At 34.6% G+C, this 17,513-nt stretch overlaps 1 long non-coding RNA gene across 1 annotated transcript in view; it reads left to right on the top strand.

The window, feature by feature from the left end:
* Positions 1-17,513, top strand: part of LOC308060441 — a 52,388-nt gene extending 34,875 nt beyond the window's left edge. Inside the window, exon 2 of the long non-coding RNA XR_013926726.1 lies at positions 1-17,513. This exon is cut by the window's left edge and continues 28,635 nt beyond it. This is a non-coding gene — a long non-coding RNA (uncharacterized lncRNA).

Genomic DNA, 17,513 nt, shown 5'->3' with positions numbered 1-17,513 from the left:
CCTATCATCAGCCTGACCTTTGGTTGCACAAAGGCTGTTTGTGATGGCACCATTGGGAGTGCATTGCTGTAGCTATTAAATATGTGGGCTTCTAAGTTGATTTATTTTTTTCTCACACTTTCTGGTAAAATACAGAGTGCAGATCAGGGCAAGTCCCAATAAACCTGAAGAATGAGTGGAGCTTAATATAATAGGTCCTGACTGAAATACTTCTGATCTCATTAACTTTTGTTGTAAAGCTATTGTTTGCAGGACTTGTGTTTATCTCAAATTTTGAATTCAGTTGTTAGTTGAAAAAGCTGGTTTCAGTTTTCTGTGAGTGTCTGATGCCCTGGATGGACCATGTAAGTGCAACTAGTTCCTAATGGTGTTCTGTTACAGACCTGATCAGTGGTCTACATTTTGTAATATTTAACTTCTCCATGGTTCTTTGTCCTTGACCTTTAATAGGAGCCTCTGGCATAAGTGATTTTTTTCTACATTCCTCCTTCACTGCATTGGTGTGAAATGTTGGAGGGAGCTGAGATGAAAATGCTGAGATAAGCTAAGATGTCATAGCTCATAATTTTTTTTGTGTCTATGTGCAAAAGAAGAGATATGAAAAACATCCAGATGTTATAGTCAATTTTTTTTTCAGGTAATTTTAATTTTTTTAAGGACTTTCTATACAGATACAAGTAGTGTTCATAATTTAATGACAGGCTCAATAAAGTGGGTATTTTAAGACATAATAATGAAGAGAGAACATTTATTACAGAAATCCTATTAATATATAGCCAGTTGTTATTTTGGTCTATAGTTTTTGACCATACTTACCTCATATGAGACTTTGCTTACTTGTATGTATTACTAAAATCCAAAATTAATATAGCAGGTTTAGTAGCCATTTCTTTAGGAAGGTTGGACCTGTTAAAAATCGTTATGTGCCACACTAAAAGGCTGACATCACATGAAGACAGAAATAAATAAATAAATGTGTTTCTGCTTTATATATTGCTTAATGCTATGCTTTTATATTAGTTTTTAAAATTCTAGTGGAAGTCAGTGTTCCAAAAGACTTTCGCCATTTTAAGTGATTGTGTTTGACCTGCTTACCAGCAGAACTTTTTAAAGAAAAATGAACATATGAACATGTGTCTATATGTGACTGGAGTATTCTGTAAACAACCATCTCTAATAAAACCTTGAATTTGTTCTGAAGATTCATATGCTTTACTAAATTCCCTTACATATTTGCGTATGTTTCCCACATTACTGAGTGTCCACTGCATAGCTTTAAAAAGATAACTTTTCACTTCTTCGTGACATTTCTAAGGTCTTTTAATTTATGCTGCAGCTTGTTTAATACTTTCAAGAAACAAAATGATGATGCATAGTGGTTTTAGTCTGTTTACATTTTTTTTTTTTAAATTGTGCTTCTCTTTCACTCTACATCAGTGCAGATTAGTGTCTTAGAGCAGGGTGCTCAAGCCTTTTCATTTCTTCTCTGCTCTGCTACTTGCCAGTTCTTCCTAGGATCTGTTACATTTTTCCAATTCCAGAATAACACAGTACCGGCAGAAGTCTTTGCAAGGCCTTGCTCTGCTTTGCTGCATGGCTTAATGGCAGTCAACTCAGTACAGTGTGTAAAGATTTTAAGATAATTTTCTGTATTCAGCAGCTGTTCTTGTTTTGCAGAGGGTGTGATTTGGTCCAACAGATGGACATTTATGGTATCTTACACTTGTGCTCTTTGGGGTCCTGATTTATCACAGTAACTCATTGAAACCGCTGGAGTTAAAGAGGCATAACACTGTAGTGACATAGTGATGAATTAGGTTGTTATTGTAGTTGTGTGGAGCAGTCCAGACAACACCAGAGATAATAAAGTATGTTGTTCTCAGAATTTAGAAATCAATCTAAAGTCTTGTTACATAAGCTTCAACATTCTTAGCCTGATTGGTCAGTTATATCGATGGGTTTTGAGGTCACAAAATAATTCACTCTCAAGACTTTAAACAACCTTTTTTTTTTTTTTTTTTTTTTTAAATGCTGTTAGTTATTAAGTATAGATTTCTATAGGACACTGCCATAACTGTTATATTGTGCATCTGCATGCAGCCAGAACATCTGGGGAACTCACTCAGAATAAAGAGAGAGTAGGGAGAGAAAGAATGAGTTATGTTACTGTTAATAACATAATTAATAATACTGTTAACTGGTGGTCAGTTTTTAACTTTACCAAAAATGAAGGAATACAAACTTTCTGAGAATACTAAGAGGTGGAGTTCTTAATCTTACACAAAGTATTTAACATCAGGTTGAATCTAACATATCTGGGTTTTTGGCGAAGGACAGACAGTACAGGTTTCTTCAATATGCTAGGCAGCATCACTGATCATCTGATAAATCTATGTATATTACAACTGTGGTGAGTGCAATTCATGTCATTAATAGTAAAAATAATAGTAAAAATTGAAATATTTATGATGGACTTATGAGGGATTTTTAAATATGTGCTTTGATCTGTGAAGAAGTAAGTGCACATGGAGACTTACCTTACAAATTTAAAGAGAAGAAACAAAAAGTTTCTTTTAGCACTAGCCAAAATCAATAGGGTAAATATAACTTCTTACATATAATATGGGATATATCTCAAAGAAAATAATGGTGTTATATTAGAACTTGGCATGCCCATGCTGGTCTAATCAAGCTAGCACAGATATAGCAGTAGTGTTGATTTACTGAGAAGACTCAGAGAGATGTTATTAACATACATAAATCTAGACCTCTTACTTCTTTGCCCCATCATGTGATCTTATGCCACAGCAGAACTCAAACTATATGCTGATATTCCCATCAGAACTGCACCTGTCTTTTATTACAAGATTACCTTTTTAAAACATTGCATGAACTAAGGGTCTTGATGTAAAAAAAATAATCTTGCTGACATTCCTGAACCAAGCAGGAGGAAAGAGTCCATGGTGGTAGTCCACTGTCATACTCAGTTTTCAGTTTGCATAGTACTTTGTTATGCCTCTTAGAGCATCCAAGAATGTCCTGGATTTACAGATGTGAGGAAAGCTAGTCTTTAAAGGCTCATTGTGATGCAAATCAAGGAAGAACAAGACACCAGTCTTTCTTCAAACGCAAGAAAGCTGAAGGCATAAAAGTTTGTCTTCTCATAGGCATATTTCTCATCTTATGGCTAACTGCAGCATGAAATACATTCTGTCAACAGTCATTTTCCTTCTTTGCTCCGAAGACTATTTTGTACAACTAGAAAAGAGAGCTGGAAGTATAGGTCTGTGGTTCTGCTCTGTCTGTCAGCTCAGATTGCCTTTAAAGTACCCAAAGATACATGAAAAAAGCAGACTTCCTGTACATTTGTGAGAAAATGTAAAGGATGCAAAAACATATACACACAGGTGACTTTTCTATATCTGTAATAATTATATTTTATGTGAACAAGATGAAAAATTAGCAACCTGCTATGAATTATTCACCTAAAAAACCAAAAGCAAAATTTAAAAAAATCACAAACAGCAGGAGGCTAGTCTGTTTTGCATTGTCAATCTGTGTTAAGCAATTTAGAACCAACAGTCATGAAGGGAAAGTATTCTACTTCCTTAGGATACTGAGCTTCAATTGATTTTTGTTTAAGGTTGTGAGGATTCAACACTTAAGACAGTTAGTCACCTGCTCAAAGAGACATTTGCAGAGAATTGGGAGGGGACTTGAAGGTAATTATGTGATTTGTCTTAGGTCCTGATTTCTCACCTAATATAAATTTACTCTCTGGGAACTTAGCCACTCAGTGTGTGAGGCCCTCCTTAAGACTTCATTGTAATGAGGAACTAAGAAGAATGTTTCTAGTGGTCCAAAGCTGGAATAAAAAGTTTTTCTGAGCCTTCATCCTCTTTTACAGTTAACTTTGTACTTCTTTTACATACCAGGTTAGTGGCTGGTTTTGAAGAGCTAGTAGCTGCATGAGCTCCCCTCCTACTCCTTCTTTATTCCTTAAATTTTAGGAGTCTTGGTTCCACCTGGATGTGGAATAAGAGAGGGTTTTGGTACTGAAAGTGTGCAATTGCACTAAGTAGCAATGGGGAAAAGTTCAGCTCAGACTAAAACAGTTCTCCTGCTCTTTATATGATGTCACAGACATTTTTTCTTTATTTACAGAAAGAATTTTACAAATAAGAATTTGTGCTTTAGTTCTGAATGATTTTTAGATAGACTGCTGAATAGTTTTACTGATTCAGCATTAAGTAAAAATGTTGTGTCCTGCATGACTTTTTTGCTGTTTCTATCCACTGTACGTCACCTTTTTCACCAGTGCCCTAGGGATGGTATGAATCATATATAAATATATGATTTGAAAATATTTTCCTTTGATGTTGAAGAAAGGTCTTGGTGTGGGACCTGTGAATGCAGTATTTTTTTCCCCTCTGAACTTAAAATTCAAGCAGCTCTCCTTTGTCTTCCACATGAGATCAGACTTCTGCTTCTGCTTTTGTACTTGCAATAGGTACAGAACTCCTGAAACACACCCGTGAAATTCATTAAACTGGAGTAGTATTGCCAAACAGTTGGGATTTAGCCAAACAGGGTATCTAGGGTACAACTGGCCCTTCAGAGTGGTGAATCTAATGTGGCAATGGAGGCATCTAACTTATATATGCCATGTTACTTGGGGAATAATACCAAAAGTTCTAAGTAACTTAACTCTAAGGGTAATCTTGAACTTGTAAGAAATTGCTGGGTTTAAACATACTTTCAAACTTCTTTTTCCTACCAAATAAAAAGCCCCAAACTTCCTTTTGCTTCATGTCATATTTTCATTGAGAAGCTAAGTCGTTTGTATGTAGCCAAAGAGAACAATGTTTCAACAGTTTCTCATGAAATATGATTTCAGTATAGGCCACCAAATGCTCAAACCTTCATGAATGCTAGCTGCTCCCCACTAGCTGCTTGTAGCTATAGCCCTGAAAAGAACTCTACATGCTCCCTGTTATATATTCCATTGTACTTTCATTTGATGACCCTGTGCATTTATTTATATTGAAATACATATCAAATCTTTAAGCAGGACATATGCAATTTTTGTGAAACATCAGGATCGCATTATTGTTGCTCAGATACCTCCTTTTGGATACATTACCCTATAAGTTACATGGTGTTAACTTTCTGTGGAGTGTTTATTTTCTATGAAACGCAGAACGATCCACTCGTATAGGGCATTACTTCACCAAACCCTATTTGTTCTAGTCACTTTTCATGTTAAGGTTTTCATGAATAGCAATATTGAATTGTCTAATACAATTTCTTAATTTTTTCTATTTATTGGTTTTTCATTAGCAATCAGGGTTACAGGAAAAAGAAAAGGATTCGCTGAAAAGAAATGACTAGAAGGAAAAATTGAAACCATGCATGTGGGAAAACACAAACAGAAGTGTGCTTATTTTCCCCAGCAATGTGGTGTCGCAGGGCTGGTTTTGGTTTTTGTTTTCCCAAGGTAAGATTCAGGTATATGAGAAAAACGATAACAGCCTTAGCAAAAGATTTGCTTTATCAACTAAAAAATACTGGAAAATGTGCTTTGCAGTAGCTGTGTTGTTAAAACTGAAAAAGCAGGTTAAATACCAAGAAGAAAAAAAAAAAACATTCATAATAGTTCAGTGAAAAAAAGAAGCCAGTATGTTTTATTGATATTATCTTTTTAATATCTCAGTTTACAAATATTTGGCTAAGTCACTGTGTACTTACAAGAGTATTTGGGGGGGGTGGGGAGGGGAATGAAGAGATTACTTGCAAATTCATGACCTTTTTACTGGTTTTAGAAAAATTTTGGGGAAGTCTTTTATTATCTACACAATATATTTTAAAATTATTATTATGAAATTCTTCTAAAGCAGAACTTATTATTAGGTAATAGTAATTTAAAATAGCAAATAGGAAATATTCTATAGCTAAAAAATGAACCAGAGTTTAAAACTTGTAAAAAATGCACTTAAAATTGAAAAAGAGATAAAGAATGTCTATCTGCAAATAATTTGTAAGCAGAGGTAAAGATTCCGTTTTGAAAATGTTCACACCTTTTGGCTATATTTGAATACATATCCTCATGTATGGTTTATCAATAGCTCTGCTCTGTAGGACTTCCAAATCTACTACCATAGTGTGCGTGCCACATTGGGACTTCTATTGAAGACAGCTAGCACCCTCTGGGGTAAACTCTTCTTAAAAATTTCTTTTTCTTTTTGTTCAGTGAAATATATTTTTATGTGTATCGGCAATGAAGCTGGTGAAGGGTCTAGAGAGCAAGTCTTATGAGAAACAGCTGAGGGAACTGGGGTTGTTTAGCCTGGAGAAAAGGAGGCTCAGGGGAGACCTTACTGCTCTCTACAGCTCCCTGAAAGGATGTTGTAGGGAGGTGGGTGTCAAGTAAAATCTGATAGAACAAGAGGAAATGGCCTCAGGTTGTGCCAGGGGAGGTTTAGACAGGATATTAAAAAAAATTGTTTCATGAAAAAGGGTAGTCAAGCATTGGAACAGGCTGCCCAGGGACATGGTTGAGTCACCATCCCTGGAAATATTTAAAAGACATGTAGATGTGGTGTTTAGTGGCAGTGCTAGGTTAACTGTTGGACTCAGTGATCTTAAAAGTCTTTTCCAACCTAAAAGATTCTATGATTCCATGTGCAATGCTATAAATGAACCTGACCTATTAAAGAAGGATGGTATTACACATCCTAATGATGTCCCTGTTTTCTTTTGAAGTTGGTAGAAAACCATCATTATCTGGAAATACATAAAAGGTAAAAGAGCCTTCAGATATATTTTTTAATGTTTTAAAGCAAGGCATTGCAAGAATATATAATTGTGGAACATTTACTTTTATGGCATTCTATGCAAAAATGTTTCTTGTTCTGTAAGAAACAATCTTACAAAATGAACCTGGTAATCTTGACATGCAGTATCTACATCTACATATAAAATCCATTGAAAAATCAGTAAACACACTGAAAGCACAAGATAAAAGTTTAAAGTTTCGGAATAAATGGAAATTATACACACTACTGAGCACAATAAATCAACAATATGTAAATTGTCCAGTATAAAAATAAACTCTTTTTCAAATACCATGAACGCAAGTATGTTATATAACAGAGATATAATTGGATTGCACTGCAATCCATCTTAAAGAAATAAATCTTGTAAATTCTTAAAAGTGATGTTATCCATTCCCCATAAGTCTTGGAAATGATGACACACCTGGATTTCCAAGTATTAGCTGAAAGAAACAACAGCAATCTAAACAACATAGTGTAAAAGAAAGCTCCCTTCTGTTTTTACTTTCTGCCTTTCTTATTGAAGGAAGTCAAGGGACATTCACAGCCTGTATAGGTGAGAGAAAGTAAGACTATAAGGACGGCTATATTTTATGAAAGCAAGAAGTCTCCTTAACCCACTATTTTGTGGCCAAAAATAGAAGCCTAGAGAAGATGATGAAACAGTGTAAACCTACAGTGATGCATTCTCAGGATTTTCCAGGCTGAAAAGATTGAAAATGTGGAAATTCCATGCATTATAAATGATATCTTTGGTTTTACTCATATAAATATTAGTGGTTTTTACAGTGTACTCTTGTTCCATGAATTTGTCCAATTGATTAATGAAATCATAGCAACTTGCAGTAAAGAATTCCTCAGTTTAATTACAATGTGCCAGGAAAACCACCTTCATGTGATTGTTTTGAACTTGTCACCTCCTCTCTTTAATGGTTGTTGTCATCATCTGTACTGGAGGAGAATGAAATGTATTTCCTAATTACCTTTTCCATGCTGCTCATGACTTTACAAATCTCTATCCTCTTCCTCTTTCCACTCTTGTTTTTCTCTCTTTCAAGGTTTAGAAACAAACAATACAAACACACACGTATGTATAGAAGTGCTTGATAAGAAATTAATTTGAGACCTTTGATCATCCTTGACCCTTCTCTGAATAATTTCCAGTATTATCTGTTTTCTGAGGATAAAAGACAAGAATGCTACAAGGTCCTCCAGATGGGAGAGAGCCATGGACATACACATGGCAAAATAATGACCTTTCTCTCCTAATAAAGTGCTTGGATTGATGTCTTGACAAGGAAATTGCATAAACTGCTCTGAAGCTCATTATGTCTTCCAAGGAACTTCTTGTGCCTGGTGTCAAATAAGCCTATCACATTGAGTTGCTAATGATAATTTTTTTGTAGGAGTTGAAACTTGTTCAATTCTCTCTCTATAGTGACATACCACGTTGTTCATATTAAAATCTTGGGTCTTATTTTTTTCAAATACAAAATATCTTGCCTAAATTGTAGCTCTGCAATTCTAGCAGTTTGTTCTCAGACCAATTCTTATCTGCAATTTCAAGTGATGCAGATATTTCACACTCTCAAAGTGTAGCTGGCAGCAGCAGGGCCAGTTACACTTGGATCTAGTTGTTGCATAATGGTTTCAAAAAAGGCAGGCTAAGGACCACGTAAACGTTTATGGTTTCAAAAACAGCTGAATACACTAAGGTAATTTCTTTGGTAATTCCCCATGATCCCCTGCAAAATGTCAGTCCATCTCCTTTAAGAGATAAAATAGGACAAAATTTGTGTTAACAGCTGCACTTTGTCAAAAATGGCAAGTGTGTGAGCTTTGAAGCTGGGCTACTTTTTGCTCAGTTACACTAGAACAACAAAAGGTAGCCTTACCCTTAGAGAAAGGTGCACAGTCATCTTGCAGTTGTGTACAGTTGCATCAGTGCAGTGGTACAATGTAAGCAAAATACTATCTGTAACTACAGCCTTATTTCATGAGGAGAGGTAGTTCTGTTTGCGTGACACATTATACAGTATTAGACAAAAATTAATGTCATATCATCCAAGTATATAAAACATGCACAAGGGGCAGAGAACATATGGCAAAATTCTCTGTGTTGCCTAAATGCCCGAGTTCTTAGCTGTGCAAGATTCGATGTAGCTTAGAGTAACTCAGTATTGAGCTTTCTCATACACACATTTACACACACACACAAACTAGTAACATCCCACAGTACTGACATTTTCTGTTACCAGACACATTCAGGCTCATGAAGCCTTTTTCTAGAAACACAGCATTGCTACTCCTCTACTATATTTCTAAAGTTGTTGGGTTTTCTCTTCTAGTGACATAAAATAAACTGGCTTTTCATTTAACATTTATCAAATTATATATTCTTCTAGTAGGTACATGATTTTTTTCTGATGTTTAGATTGCCAGATTTATTTCTTTTTAATCATATTTAAATCCTTTATACCTGCTGCATCAATTTGGATTAATCTCCTTTCTCTGCCTTATAAAACCACGTCCAAAGATGAACTATTCATAGAAGACTCTGTCAGAGCGGTTCCAGGGACTATTATTTACTACATCCATCATTTATGTCTGATTCGCTGTACGTATCCCAAGGGGCACTGACTGATGCACTGAAGACTGAAGTTACCAGCTTCACAGTTTTGCTATCTGTACATGTTGTCCTTAAATCATAACCAAGTATGTCATTCCCTTGCTGCTCATGACTTTCTATGGCACAGACCTGTCTTGTTCTTGTTTGCATCTCAGTAAGGTTGTTTTCTGATTGTACTTTAACTTGTAAAAGTAATTCTTTTTTCCTGCTTATAGAGTCTTTCTGTAGGCCTCCTAACCTAATAATCCAAAGGCAGCCATATCTTCTGTGCCGATACATTATGTATAATCTAATAATACTGTTGTTTGTACGTAGTAACAGATGGTGTGCCTTTTCTCGCCTGAAATTTAACATTTATTTAGGCTTGTTTTCAACGGTGTTTTATTACTTTGTTTCTGCAAGGCAGAGGACATTTTTGAATTTTTGTTGTAGAGCTGCAAAGGGAATCTTTTTAAGCTGGAGCACTTTCTACAACACTCTTTTTGGATCAGCAATCATGCCCCCCCCCCCCCCCCCCCCAACTTTTCTCTGTCCTTCCTTTTCTGTCCTTTATCACCTCAGAAGTTGGGCCCTCTCCTAAAGTTCAGTTTTGCAGTTTCACACATGTCCCATTCCATTCACCAGATCAGATGTTTCAGAAGGCAGTAGAAAACCCCAAGTCTTTGCTGCTGATGCTTATTCCCCACCCCCAACCCCAGCTTAAAGAAATTCACCTTTCATATTGGTTTACCTTTTTTTCAGCCACAACTGTAACATTAATACATGCCATTAAAGGAGCCAGCGTGAGAGACTTAGAAATGAACTTTAGGCAGAGGGAAGTGTCATGCTGTAAGAGCAAATATCTCTCCCCTTTTTTTTTAATAATGTGATTGTTCACATTATTAGGTCACACTAGAAGTAAGACTTCAACACTAATACCAAATGTTGACTTCAGATACAATTGAAAACTTTGGCAATGCCTTATGGACAAATTAGAAAGATTTTTGTTGCTCTTTATTTTTTTACTGGCCAAGAAAGTAAAGGATTTTCCTTTTTTTTTTCCCTCATGAGCTTTCTATTGGCTACTACTTCAGGTCATAATAAATCAACTTGCTCCATTAGACACAGATTAAGCATGTTTTAAGGCATCATTTTGAGAATGTTAAGAGCAAGAACTTGCTTCTATAGGCAATGATGCCTCACTAAAAACAACACTAGAGAAGGATATCAGTTTAATTCATATCTAATGCATTAATTTACATGATTATTTAACAAAGGAATATCATTAACATTTGGAAAGCTTTTATTTTTGAAGTTCTGTAACTGTCAGTCATAGCTGTTTCTCTTTCCCATCCTAGTGAGTAATGTATGCCAAAGTTTTTACCACTGAGTTTCCTACTTGTAACATACTTGCTTTTTGCTTAGACTTAGCTGTGGTGCAAATGGTAAGAATAAGAAAAGATCTAAGAACAAAGATTGCAGTTTTCTTCCTCCCACAGGCTAATGCTCTGCCCTGTGAGCTCTTTGTACTTAGTACCGTCTAGACTGCAAAAGAATAATACTAGTCTTTATAAAGAGACATTTCTTTCCAGTTCTTTGTCCTGTGCTTACTTTTTCTATTTGTTTGGGTATGAAGTGCAGGCATCAAGCTGAAAGACTACAGCTAACATTTTGGCTATTGAATGCAAGTTTCAAGTTTTTCAGTTTAAATTGAAAATGTATGTAGAAATTCATTCATTACTCCCAAATGGTTCAGCTGGTAGCAACTTGTATCCAAAAGCAGATAATGATAACAACCAAAGTTTGTACCTCTCAAATCTGTCATTCCTGTTTTTTCACATAAAGTCTTTGATTAGTCAGTGTGGTTCCCTTAATGTGACTTTTACGCATTTACAGGAAAACCAAGGTTCATGAAAGTAATAAAATGCATTTTATCTTTCATTGTATTACTGAGAGTATGGTTTAATCCTCTTATATTTCTAAATTGAGGCAAGAAAATTTTAAACATGCCAAATATAACATTTTGTGTTTGCTACTCATTCAGCCTTCATTTTTCTGATAGTTAATTTGCCCACCCATACAATTCAGACAAGGGGAAAAAAAGAGTGAACATTTTTTAGTTTCTATAAACTATTACATGGGGGAAGATACTGGTTTTGTAATGTCAGTTTTGATACTGTAATGATTACTTTGTGAATTATGCTTTCCTACAAATTTTACTTTTGCATTTATCTCAATATTTAGATCCTGCTGAAGATTTAAAAAAAACCATAAATATTCTAGATGCCATGTATGGTTCTACAAAACTGGTAAGTCATAAATGCACTAAGAAGGCTTTGAATAGCAGTTATCTTTGGAAACTGAATTCTTATTTTGCATCCTTTCCTCTCAAAAATATATTTCTGTGCTATTTTATAGCTCTTCCTGTCCTTCTAATTAATATAGTTGAATCTGGTAACTCAAAGGTGACACAAACTTCACAGCAGACTATTTGAAACAATAATAGCATTTTTCCTAGATCATTAATAGTCTAAAATAACAATTTGTATGCAAAATAAAGCCAGCCAAGAAATCTCAGATCATAAACAATCAATGGGAAGGATTTAACTAAATATTTGCAAAGAAGTCATAGCAGATGGACTTGAAAACTATCAACTGGAAGGTCCTCAGAGACAGAACAAATATTTACTTCTAGAATCTGTCATTCCTGATTTCCTAATACATTATCCTTTTTTGCATAATTTATTTAATTTATGGCCATATTAAGACATAAATATATTCTGCCTTCATTACATCGTTGGTAAAATTGACTTAATATTCCTGTTTCTTTCTCCCAGGTGTTAAAAAGATGATCCTGGAGTATGTTTGTACAGACAATGAATGACAAACAATCTTAAATTTCTCTCTGTTGCCATAAGTTAACAGATCTTCACTTCTATTAAGTAAAGAAAAATAATATAATAACTAAGATAAAAAACGTAGAAACAGGTATTGGCAACCTACTTTAATTTTCAACACATTCCTGGAGCTATCTGGATAGTGAATGCCTCAATAAGGCTCACGTATTTACTGAACAAAACAGTAAAAATGAAAATAAAGTGTAGAGTTAGTGGATATATAAAGCATATTAGACAGATAAAGTCTAAAGTTAAAAGAAAGGAAACCAGTTGAAAATAAATAGTCTTTATGTTGAAAGCAGTTTGCACTGAGGTCATGCTAGAGGGTCAGTACTGACACCTGTAAGAGCATGAGAGGCTGTAGGAACCTGAATAGAAAAATGTTCACTTTCTGTTCCAGCACAAGAAATATATAATGTCATCTGAATGTAGCTAATGTAGGTCCTAGACAAAATCAGAAATCATATTTTTTTACAGAACATGGAGTTAAACTGTAGAAGACTTTGCCACAGCTCACTGGGGATACCAAAAGCATACATGGCAGGTATAAGTCCAGTACGGGTTTCTGTTTGTCTAAAAGCGATTTAATGAAAAGCAGTTAAGAAAAAGAATGTATGTGCTAGGAGTTGTAGGGTTGTACCTCCCTGGATTTTTTTCAGCTGGTAACAAGATAAGTGAACATTTTTTATTTATATCATTATTCATATTTTGGGCATTGTTTACACTGCTCATGAACAAATGTAATGCAATTTCGGTAAAACAGTACTGTTTGATAGTGGTAGTGTCTAAATAGCTCCCAGTTTTTAACCCCTGTACATTTTCAGTGTTGAATTTATATATTGATAAGTCTGTAAGCTCCTGTGGCACTGCACCTTTGGTGGCTTATTGACTTCTGCTTAGGGAAAATGATCTGCTAAAGAATTACTGGAGGATATTTCAGTTCTACTACACTGCAATACCTTTAATTTCTACAGTACAGTAGTACTTGAAGTTTACTAAAATTTACTTTTAGCCTCTTTGGGTACCTTATGTATTTTCTCCATTTTCCTATCTCGTATACAGATAATAGTTCAGAATTTGCTTATTTAAGAAATTGGGAGATTGTTTGTTTGTTTTTTTGTTTGGTACTCTTCTAGCTGTACTATTACACCAGTGCTGATTGCTATAATACAACATATCAGATAAACCATTGCTATAATTCTGTTGCGTATTTGTTATGTTCTTCATGCAGGCAGACACAAAGGTGTCTACATTTAAAATGATTGATCATTGTATTCCAATAATTAATGTAGGTTCAGTTATGCTTTTAAGTCTGTAGCAGCCACAACAGAAATTTGTGTAGTCATAGAATATTAACTACTGATAGACAGATCTTTGAAAAATAGTTTTATAGTTACTGAGTATGAAGTGTACAGTCATTATGTAAATTAATTTCCTTAGCAAATAAAAGTTGAGGGATTTACATAATTGAGATACACCTGCAGTTATGGGTCAGTAACTGTATAGCACCCTGCCAGTGTGATGGGATGACAATAATATGCTTAAGTATATATAACCTGGAACAAATTTGGGTCTATTAAACTTGTCATTGTCCTTTTCAATTTTCTAGTCAAAACTACTCATAACATTTTTTGAGGAGGAAAAGGAAGGAAAAAAAATTGTTGATCCAGGACACATCTCAGCTGTACTGTTTGATGTAACTGGCTTTTTTGATAGGCTTTGGACAGTCAGTTGACCTTTTTCTCCTAATACCTCCCAGCATTCATGTACTTGAGAAATGATGGCTTTTTGCTTGCTTTAGCTATACTTATTCTTATGAACGCAGTGTTTATTATCCTTCTCACTGTAATGTCAAATTGAAAGGCAAACATTTGCTGTGCTATTGCCATCTCCTTTCAATATATCAAAGGCCTGGACTATGAGCTCTGTATATATTTAAGGCTTCTAAGCATATGAAGTGAACTTAGATATTGCCCTTCTTTGTCAAGCTAATACCAGCTAGAAAGAAGACAATAAGGTCACCTCAGGTAAGATCAGTACAATTGATCTTTCTTTATTGCTTTGGGTGGGCTCAGTGAGGTCGCTAAGGGAAAGAAACAGAGCTGACCAGTGGCTGTTATAACCTATTAAACAGGAAAAGTGTTGTGGATCACGAGTAGAGCAATAACAGTTTTGCCTAGAAATGGAAATTCGATTCTCAGCTTACAGTTAATGAGGCCATTACCGTGTTCTCCATAGTTCTGAACACTTAAAGGCTGTTGTGCTGAATTCCAACTGATTTGTATCATTATGTTCTGTAAATGATGGAAATTAGCATAAATTGCCTGAAATGTGCCATTTGAAATGCAGTGCAGAGTGATGCTGAAGATATTGTCTTTCCACTTTGCAAAGCATTAGTATATAATGACTTTGTATCCCTTGTGCTAATATTCTATGTATGTAAATGTTCAATGCTGCCAACAAAAATTATAAAGTAGAAAAGTTTGTTTGCTTTATGTTATATTCATCCTGGTAATGAAGGATGAACTGCTGGGCAGCAAAACCACGGCTGATTAAAGAGGCACAAAATGCATGAATAGAAAGTATAGTTCATACAGCTCCATGTGCTGGCTAAACTCAGTGTAAGGAATTTAATGGTAACATATTTTTTCTAAGAAGTGATGTTTGTAGTGAAAGGGAATCTAATGTCAACATTTTTCTCTTAGACTTTGGGAGTAAGACGAGGAACCATAAGCTGGCACAAAGTTCTTTATGGGTATCTGCTTGTTACTAAAGTTTCTCTTGGAGATAGCCTGAAAAAATCTTTGGGGAAAAAAAAAATAATCCACATATCGTATGCCAAGGGGTCCACTCACTTGTTTATTTTAACCAGATTAAGGAGAAAGAGAGTGTAGATCATTTTCACATATACTTAGGATATTTCTAATGGTTTAAAAAAAAAGGGTGAAGTTGGTTGAATGCTCTGGAGAACAGTGTGAAGTTATCATATAAAGTTGATTTAACTTTGACTACACTTGTGCTGGTCCTACATAAAGCAAAGATCAGTGAATCTTTTCATATAATAATACATTTGAACACTTCTCTGAAATTTTAGATTCATCCTCTTTCTTCAACCTGCTAAGATCCCCATTAAAATATTTCATTCATCATCAAGACTCCTTTATTTTAAGCTCCTTTGCCTTACCCTCCCAACCTATGATAAGGAAAAGATAGGAGAAAGAAAAAGACAATTTTGTCTCCATGCCTTAAAACTCTGAATATCTGTTCTATGCACACAAGTATGTATTTAACTGTACAGCCTTATCACAAGTTTCTATATACTACTGGCTGCTCACCCACCTATAATTTCTAGCAGACATACCAACCATCATTCTCCAGAGTTAGCTCTACCCTAAAAAACTGTGAACATTAATCTCTGCATAGTCTCTTCTATTTTCTTAAAACTTTATGAAGCAAAGATTCTTGCCTTCAAATTGCATATAAAACCAAACTGTTAATACTTGAAAACTCAGGGAGAAAAAATTATAACACTTTCTGCAACAAAACATGAGTTAATGTATTTTCATTTTCATCTAGCTCTCCTGATAACATTGAAGCAATGTACACAATACAAGTTATTGAATACATATTTTGTAAAATTTTTAGCAATGTGAAAAAAATCTTTACTGATCAGCACTGCTGAACAATCCCATATTTCCATAGCTTTCCATATTTCCCCTTTCATTTCTGAATGGTTTTAAAGTTGTATATTTTTATAATATAAAATTCTTCAATACAAAGTCTGATTTACTTGATATGTGTGGCTGCGCCTAAAACTGCAGTTCTCATTTACTAAAAAGTTAATATAATTTTTAATGTACTACTACTACATATTTTAAAAGAAATAGACAAAAAGTCATCTATGGAACATGTACTGAAAGGTTAGTCTCCTCGTATCCATTTGGAAAGTACAATATACCTAATACTCAGTTTATGAAATCATTTTAGTTACTAAACTAAAAAAAGAGAGAATGTGTTCTTGCTCCTTCTAGTCTCTCTTACACAGATATCACTTGTTCTTTTTACTCTGTTATACAGGTAACAGTTGAAGATGTGAGGTAAATATTCTTGGATAAAACATTGGAAATACGCAGAAACTTTATGAGATTTGATGATTTGTACTTACAACAATATTACTCAACAGTGTCTGATAAGATGTTCTTTCTTTGTCACCTAGTGGAAATATATATATGTTTCCAAGGGTCTTGAATACATGGTTCTTTTTACTGGTTCCTCTTCTGGTTTTAAATTTTGATTGGATAACTTTTCAGTTTCTTCCTATTTCAGAATTGTCTGGCAGTCTCAATAAGGTCTCAGTTCTTTAGGAAAAAAAAGAAACAAAAATGAAATATTTTTTTAAAAAAACAACAACATCCAGAAGCCCAATGAAATGAAGCTCCTTCACTTTTTATCTGACCATAATTTATGTTTTAGCAGCTACAAGTAAAAGATACTGCTGAAAATAGTGTATAATTCTCTATAAATTGTGATTTAATGTAAAAGTGATACTCTTGATAGCCTCCTTAAACTTTATGTATTTTTCTAAAATTTAATTACATTAAAGTTCTTTGGAGGAGTCAACAGGCATGTAGATAAGAAAAATCTCTCAAATATAGCTTAATTGAATTTACCAAATATTTTTTTAATGAAGTGTCTTACCAAAGACTTTCAAGAAAACTTGATAGCTGGAGTAAGAGAGGGAAGGACTAAAAAATAGAATTAAATCAAATTAAAAATTGGTTAAGTGACGGGAGATAGAAAGAAGAGGAAAAGGTCAGTTCCCATCATGAATGAAGACCCACAGGGATCTGTAGGGACCTGTGCCATTAAACAGTAAAGCTCATAAAAACGAACTGAACAGTGAGATAAGTTTTTTTAAAAATGCTAAGTTATTCAGGATAGTAAAGAAAGTCTGAATGTCAAGAACTGCAGGAAGACTTTACAAGACTGAGCATTAAAGTGGCAGGTGAAATTTACTGCACATAAATGTAAAGGACCTTACAATGGGTAAAAACAATCCAGCTTCACAAATAAAACAATGGGTACTAACTTAAGAGTTTTTGTAAAGGACAGGTTATGACAGGCAGTTTCTTGAAAATTCAGCTCAGTGATGTCACTTGATGAGAATTAGTCATA

Source organism: Falco punctatus (genome assembly GCF_963210335.1).
Source record: "Falco punctatus genome assembly, chromosome: 3".
Classification (NCBI taxonomy): domain Eukaryota; kingdom Metazoa; phylum Chordata; class Aves; order Falconiformes; family Falconidae; genus Falco; species Falco punctatus.
This window is presented reverse-complemented; position numbering and strand designations above follow the sequence as displayed.